This window comes from Bombus affinis, unplaced genomic scaffold (genome assembly GCF_024516045.1).
Source record: "Bombus affinis isolate iyBomAffi1 unplaced genomic scaffold, iyBomAffi1.2 ctg00000450.1, whole genome shotgun sequence".
Taxonomy (NCBI): domain Eukaryota; kingdom Metazoa; phylum Arthropoda; class Insecta; order Hymenoptera; family Apidae; genus Bombus; species Bombus affinis.
The window spans coordinates 33,933-41,020 of NW_026109104.1; the positions used below are offsets into that span (position 1 = coordinate 33,933).

General features: G+C 34.8%; 1 long non-coding RNA gene across 2 annotated transcripts; it reads right to left on the minus strand.

The window, feature by feature from the left end:
- Nucleotides 1-1,292: 1,292 nt before the first annotated feature.
- On the minus strand, nt 1,293-2,846 carry LOC126928011 (uncharacterized). 2 transcript variants are annotated; one of them, XR_007716172.1, is made up of 4 exons: nt 2,816-2,846; nt 2,377-2,508; nt 2,218-2,289; nt 1,293-2,157 (listed from the first exon to the last, which is right to left on the minus strand). It is a non-coding gene; the product is annotated as an uncharacterized LOC126928011 (long non-coding RNA). The 2 variants fall into 2 exon arrangements; XR_007716173.1 differs by having other exon boundaries at nt 1,294-2,157; nt 2,377-2,476.
- Nucleotides 2,847-7,088: the final 4,242 nt, after the last annotated feature.

Consider the following 7,088-nt stretch of genomic DNA (forward strand, 5'->3'; position numbering starts at 1 on the left):
GGTAAGGCAAACGCGAATGCAGACGCCTTATCTAGAAACCCCCCTGAGGTTTGTTTGCCAATCAGGAAAAGAGAGGAAGATTCACCGAGTCGATATCCCGCACCCAAGAGATTTGAACTAGACACACTAACCGAAGACTCCCCCACGTTTGAAGTTAAACCACGCGAACTATCGCAACACAATAGACCAGGAAAACAAGAAAAAATTTCCATTCGAAAACACGTCACCATAGAAGAAACACCCACAAAACATTTTGACCACGCATTAGCCGAAATCGACGTAAACACAGACGAGGAAACAATCACTCAAGAGATAACCGACATCGATAAAACGAATGAAGAAGAACCCCCTATAACAATTTCCGAACCAATTCAGCAACAAGGAAAGGACGCAATGCCTGCGGTACTTTCAGAGCTAAGAATCTTGGAAACGCGAGACTCGATTACGAGAGTAAACGACCATAGAATAATATTCGTCGATATACATGGCACTCCGATAGATAAAGGGGCCTTAGAAATGAAGGAAGCAGGAAAACTGCCGTATTATAGAGATTTAATGTTGGGAAGAGTAATATTGAATCAAGATTCCGGAAAATACATCGTGTCCCTACCCGTAAAGGAAGATCGAAACTCTCCAATAACGCCAGAAAATATATTGAACTCATTGAAATCTTTACTGGATGTGGTAAAAGAAAACCAATTAACGTCCTTTAGCATCAGCAAAACAAACCTGGAAGAAATACCTTGGCGATATACAATCAGGAAACTGAAAGAAGTATTCATGGGAGAAACCATAGCTATTACCATCTGTACCGGGGAAATAATTATCCCACCGGTGGAAGCGCGAAGCAACATAATACGAGAAAAGCACGAATCACCTGTAGCAGGACATAAGGGAGAAACAAAAACTTACCAAAGAGTACGACAATACTACTATTGGAAAACCATGAAGAAAGAAATCCAGGAATACGTGAGAACATGCAAAGAATGCCAATTGAAAAAGTTAACCAGAATAAAAACAAGGCAACCCATGGTGCTCACAGACACACCAGGTAAAGCGTTCGATAAAATTAGTATGGATATCGTCGGTCCATTACCACAGACACAAAAGGGAAATAAATACATATTAACTATCCAAGACTTACTGACAAAATATTCAATCGGGATCCCGATGGCAGGAATCTCTTCGGCCGAGATAGCTGACGTTTTCGTAAAACAATTCATTTGCCGATTCGGTTCACCGAGGGCTATCCTTACTGATCGGGGAGCAAATTTTACATCCTCGCTGATGAAAAAAGTAGCAAAAAGATTTCGCATAAAAAGGTATACCACGTCAGCATACCATCCACAAAGCAACGGCTCCATCGAAAGATCTCACCACGTATTAACTGAATACCTCAACCTGTACATCGAAAATTCCAGAAACTGGGACGAATGGGTGGAATTAGCCATGTTCTCCTACAATACCTCCGTACACGAAGGAACAAAATTCTCCCCACACGAACTAGTCTTTGGGCACTTAGCCAGAGAACCTACTGGCGAGATGATAACCGAGGAGAATATGGAACCAACATATGCAGAGTATCTCAGAGACCTGTTCGATAAAATCGTCACCGTTCAACAAATGGCAAGAGAAAATCTGATAAAATCCAAATTAAAGTCAAAAGAATACTATGACAGACGAATCAACCCGCAAAATTTCAAAATAGGAGATCTAGTATATCTATTAAAGGAACCCAGAAGAGGAAAATTTTCCGACCAATATTCGGGACCGCATAGAGTGTTAGAAATTTTAGAAAACCAAAACGTCATGATTGAAGTGAAAGGGATTCCGCGAACAGTGCACTTAAATAAGTTAAAATTAGCGCATAACCGAAATAAACAATAAACGAAACGTTTTCAGAAGGTAACACAGTACAGTAGTATGTAGTGTAGTGCTGCTCGTCGAATAATGCGGATAATGGAAACCTAAAAAGAAAAGGAAATTACTATGTACTTTCTAAACATTACTCAAATATAAAATGTATTAATTCAATAAAGTGATTAAAACGGTGAAAGTGAAAAGTACCTTGTGAACAATTAACTATTGTAAAAGGAAGTGTATATGCAAAGACATGCCATAAGCCCATATTCGTAAAACATAACGTATGACAGCCATCTGAAACAAATGGAAGAATTAACCTCAATTACCTTAATACAAAATATAATAGTACTAAACGATTATAACAATATCGTGGTTAAACCAAAGTAAGTGCGACACTGCTTGTCGAATAGTGCAGATAGTGGAAACCTAAAAACAAAAGAAAGATTACTATTTGCGTTCTATAAAACGTGTTAATTCAATAACATAATTAAAGGCAGTGAAAGTAAAAAGTACCTAGTCCACAACTAATCATTGTAGAAGGAAGTGTACATGCAGGAATTCCGCAGAGATAAATTATGGATCCACTCCGTAGAACATAGAATACGACTGCCAGCTGAAACGAATGCAAGAACTGGCCTCAATTGCCTTGACATATATGAAAAGAAATAATACTATTAAAACTTACAACAAGATTGCCAATTACGTCGGGTAGGTGTCTTACGTGAGCGACGTAGCGTGTAGACTTGGAGAATAAAGACGAAGTAACTATGAACAGTAATAATATAGTGTACAAGTTCTAATCTATAATACATGAATTAGTCTCGACTTACATTACACGATTATTATTATACCTCACATATAGAAACAGATTTGTAATGCACAATAGCGGTCGCTCACACAATGCACTACGTGCATATTGAATTAATTAACTAAATGATATGTTTATACTCACAAATATAGGATGAATGAAGGTATCTGTAGTAAGTATTTTGAATGTAATAAAAACCGGATGATGCCTTACACACGGTAACGCAGCATCGAAGGAATAGGATTTGAGAAACTACAAACGGTAATAATTCAATAAACAAGTTTTAACCAATAATACATAGATTAGCTCAAAAAATTATACTATACAAATATGAAATAATAATAAATCACTAATAATAAATCACATAATTACTAAGTAACAACAGATTAATAGGGAAGATATAGAAATAGCTAATAAAATAGAAATAGGCTAGAAATTAATCAAGATAGATTAGCCGAGCATTAATAATCAAACATGATTAAAATTAGGAATTATCATATTGTGTTAAGCTATTACAACATTACTATATTAAATTACGTATAAAGAAATAAGGTTATACTACACAGTGGTGACTGGTGACACTATGCACGCATTAGATTAAACCAATTAAACAAAAGCTACATAAATATAAACTACCTTATAATTAAACAGTGAAACGATTCTATTAGTAATTAATATTTTCGACAACGATATAATCCACACGCTATTACATTAAAATAACACACAGTATATATACACATATTACAACAAATACAAAACAATGTTAAATTAAACATACACATTACGACGAACACAAAACTAGACGTTGACACTTCACTAGAACGGAGTTGAAACTAAGTAACAAAACAATTATTACAATATCAAACAAATTTACAAAACACCACACTCTTATTTAAGACGTACACAAACATCCATTTTGGAAATCCGTCGCGAGCGTGAAGCAGTTCTCACGCATGCGCAATGAACTACATGCAATAATTATACATACTAAAATAAATACAGAATAATATTATTCCCACTTCAATTATACGTCAACTGCTAAAATAAAGTCACAAATAATTAACAAATAAATAACAAAACCGCATGAATAAAATTCACCATATACTAGAGACATTCATGAACGGCCATCTTAGATTGTCACGAATAGGGAATAGTCCTTACGCACGCGCAATGAAACACATATACATAAATAATATTAATTTTATTTGAATTACACGTCACCTACTAAAATAAAGTTAAAAATAATTAACAGATAGATAATTAATTCGATATTGGCAAAAGTCACCACATATTAGGGACATCCACCACCAATCAACGCATGTATGTAGTAACTTTAATACCTTACAAATAAATTATATTTCTAATAAAAAAATAATAAAAAGACGGGTACGATAATCTAGACTTAGGCTATCGCGACCCATACGAAGACCCTCCAACACGTTTTTATGCACACAAATTCAAAGAGCGCGTTGTAGATTGTGTGAAATACAAATAACAAAACTCCAACCCGCGATATTTTGTCTGCAATGCATAAATGTCAATCTTAACACGACACAATAACCCCAAAGAAATCTTTTGATGTAAGGAATTGTAGTTCGCGCTGTTGCCCGTTAGGATGGACCAACAACCAATCGCAACTACATCTGCTACGATCAGTCAAATTTCCTTCGGAAATTTGAACACCAAGGGCGGGGGTGTCACGTCCCGCGTTCCGCACGTGACGCCACGAACCAATAACTTATGAATAATTAAACACGACCAATAATAATAAATTAACTAATAACTAACCAATCAAAATAAAAAGAATTATACGACAGACAATCAAAATGAAATAAATGAATCAATAAGAAGAAACACTACAACCAATCAGCAATGACATATAAAATACAAATAAAATGAAATAATTAAATGAACCAATAAATAAAACAAGCCGCGATTCAAATGTATGAGATTTCTCTGCGAAAACACATGTATATACACACACGTGTATGCATATCTGTGTGTGTGACCTACTTCGTGAATCTGAATAATTGGTAATCTAATAAAATATAAAAGAAATAAAATATACTACACTACACCAGCATTCTAAGTGAAAATTGTATACAAGATTACTCTGCGACACACACATATATAGATATACACATGCGTACGCGTATCTTTGGGAAAAATTCATAATATATATATATATATATATATATATATATATGTATGTATACGTTATTAAACCATTAAAACGCAAAGAAATAAATATATAGATTTACATTTCTACGAATCTAGAGAATTATATACGAAATCCACATTATGGAATATTCAACCAATTAACGATCCGAGAAACAATGAGAATAACAATACGCGCACATATACATATGCATATATATATTTTACATAATGGAAAATTACATTGTGAAATGTATATATATATATACACATATTATTATATCGAACAATTACTCATCTAATATACAAAACCACCTTGTAAAAATTACATTACTGAACATTCAACTAAACCAACTGAAGATTTAGTATAATAATATATAATAATATAATAATATATATATATACATAGATATGTGAAATAGCGTTGTATATAACCGGAAACAATACAAATGTCACACGACTTCTTCAACAACTTCGACTCTTCGTTCCTGCCGACAACACCTCACACGATGACTGCGTCTTCTAGGGCCACTTACGGATTCTTTACAATCCTTCTTCTTCTTGCACTGAAATATCATATGCAGTGAATAAAACACGAAAGAAGCAGGATTAACTAAATAAAAGAAATCATAACAAGATACACACCGAGATAGCCCGCATGGGAACCTCTGACGAAGATACCTCCGTATCTATCATTAAACGCATAATAATCAAGATGCACAAACCTCATTTGGAAGTCGACACCACTCACAGCCTGCCAATGCAAGGGAGGAAAACGAATGAAATTGTATTTCGTGAAGACGTTTCACCACTTTCCATAGATCAGAAACTGGAGTTACACAACTAATAACCTAATAACAAGAAGGTAATATAAAATATACACGATTTAATATATAGCAAATATGGACATATAAATCTACAAGGAGCAAAATATATCTCATATTGTCAAATAAAACCAAATTGTCAAAAGATCATCAGGACACGACGCCAACGAAGGTGCCACTGTGCCTATTTGGATGGAAAACCGCCACTTCAGCATCATCCCTCGCACATATTCACACACGCACGTCGATCACGTCATCTCGTACCATTCACATATCTTCTTCCTCTTGCGCTAAAACAAATTCACAAGTTTAAGGAAACAAACAACATGCGAAACGAGATAGAATACTAAAAACACATACTCACACAGTTCGCACAGGCGCGGACGCTTTTGTGTCCATCACTCAACATAACCTGTAATCATCAAAATCCACGTTCTCTCATGGAAACTCTAAAAACCTGCAGCATTGCGATTCCCACCGGAACGAACTGTCACGTGACTGTCATCCCATTGGGGATGTCATTATAAAAAGCGTAGCGACACAATTCAAATCGGAGTAATTGTTAGCGGGTCAGTTGAATAAAGGAATAGAAGAGAGTAATTGTTAGCGTTCGGGAGAATTTAGCGAAAAATAAAGAAGAGTCAGATTAATTGTTAGCGTTAGCGTTAGCGATTAATTGTTAGTGGTTCAGTTAGAACAATCAGAGTAATTGTGAAAAGAGAGTAACTGCCATTAGTTGGTTCAGTTAGAATATAGTCAGAGAAATTGTTAGCGTTCGGGAGAATTTAGCGAAAAATAAAGAAGAGTCAGATTAATTGTTAGCGTTAGCGTTAGCGATTAATTGTTAGTGGTTCAGTTAGAACAATCAGAGTAATTGTGAAAAGAGAGTAACTGCCATTAGTTGGTTCAGTTAGAATATAGTCAGAGAAATTGTTAGCGTTCGGGAGAATTTAACGAAATTAAAGAAGAGTAATTCAGTTAGAATAAAGAAATAGGATAGAGCAATTGCGATTAGTTGGTTCAGGAGAATTTAGCGAAAATAAGGAGAGTAATTGTTAGTCGTTCAATTGAATTTGAGTGAGTCTGATATCAGTTCGTTCAGTTGATTTAATTAGAATTTAAGTTAGGATTAGAGAATAATTGTTCGTTCCAGTTCGAGTTTAAGAATTACGAGATATAAATGTTATTAGTCAGTTCGAATTATAAAATAATTGTTATTAGTCAGTTAGAATCAAAACAATAGTTGGCTCAAGTTTTTGTGTTAGAATTTCGAATTGTTAAACACGTCCGGACACACTGTTGTTTACACTGTTCAAATTAAATAAAGATTAAAACGAAAAATTATAGAAGTGTCGATCTTTGTAAAACCGGAATCACCCCAGCGGCCTGCCCGTTCATCAACGGAGACCAACGTCAGGTGAGTTAACTTTAATTAT